This window comes from Herpailurus yagouaroundi, unplaced genomic scaffold, assembly GCF_014898765.1.
Source record: "Herpailurus yagouaroundi ecotype Mexico unplaced genomic scaffold, PumYag 557, whole genome shotgun sequence".
Classification (NCBI taxonomy): Eukaryota; Metazoa; Chordata; class Mammalia; order Carnivora; family Felidae; genus Herpailurus; species Herpailurus yagouaroundi.
The window spans coordinates 76864-78405 of NW_024412774.1; positions in this window are offsets into that span (position 1 = coordinate 76864).

Sequence of the window (1542 nt, forward strand, 5' to 3'; positions counted from 1 at the left end):
AAAGAAAAGAAAAGAAAAGAAAAGAAAAGAAAAGAAAAGAAAAGAAATAAAAGAAATCAGACATGAAAGATCACATATTATACGATTCCATTTATATGAAATATCCAGAATATGCAAACTTATGGAGACAGGAAGTAGATTAGTCATTGCCAAGGGCTGAGGAAGGGGAAAATGAGGAGTTACTGCCAATGGGTACAAGTTTTTATTTATTTTTTTAAGTTTATTTATTTATTTTGAGAGAGAGAGCAGGGCAGGGGCAGAGAGAGAGGGGAGAGAGAATCTCAAACAGACTCCATGCTGTCAGCACACAGCCTGATGCGGGGCTCAAACCCACAAACCATGAGATCATTACCTGAGCTGAAACCAAGAGCCAAATGCTTAACTGACTGAACCACCCAGGCTCCAAAACAAGTTTTTATTTTGGATTGAGCAAAATGTTTTGGAATTTGATAGAGATACTGGTTACATAACATGTAACTATACTAAAATCCATTGAATTGTTCACTTTAAAATGGTTAATTTTGTGTTATGTGAATTTCACCTTAATTTTAAAAGGGTGAGGGAGCTTCTAGACCAACAGGGAGCAAGGAAACTGAGCAGTTCTGAATGGGTTCCTGGCAGAGACAAATGACCTGTCAAAGCTCATTTGTGAATAGTTGGTGACTTGGGGATGGGAACCAAGCATGCTAAGGAATGAGGAAGCTTCCAAAGACAGGCAACTAGGAAACCACCCTTGTTTTTAAAAGATGCATCCTGACGTTAAAAGAGAAGGATAGATACAGTGACTCAAGCACAAAGAGGGTAGCATGGAGAATAGACCAAGTCATGAAGGAGAGCATGGGTCCAGCGGGAGGGCAGCTGAAAGAAACAGGGCTAGAGACTTTTCTGCCTCAGTTGCCTACCGTGATAGGGAAATGCTTTTTAGACCAAAGCCAAGGGCACAACAAAAAAATCCAACTAAACAAATTTAACAACATCTAGGTGGCACAGAAGCCTAAAGCAAAGTGACCCAGACCTCGTATTGTGTGATTTCACTGATGTGAAATGTCCAGCACAGGCTAATCTATGGTGACATTAGATTAGTGGTTGCCTGGGACAGGGAATAGGGAATCACAGCAAATGGGTGGAGGTATCTCATTGGGGATGATAGAAATGTTTTAAAACAGGAGGATGCTAAGGATTACACACATGGTAAATTTACTAAAAATGACTGAATTTTAGGGACACGTGGCTGGCTCGATCAGAAGAGCATGCAACTCTTGGTCTAGGGGTGGTGAGTTTAAGGCTCATTAAAAAAAATAAGTAAACTTGGGGTGCCTGGGTGGCTCAGTCGGTTAAGCATCCAACTTCAGCTCGGGTCATGATCTCACAGTCTATGAGTTGGAGCCTCCCCCCTCCCCTGTTGAGCTCTGTGCTGACAGCTCAGAGCCCGGGGCCTGGTTCAGATTCTGTGTCTCCCTTTCTCTCTGCCCCTCCCCTGTTCATGCTCTGTCTCTCTCTGTCTCAAAAATAAATAAACGTTAAAAACATTTTTTTTTTTTT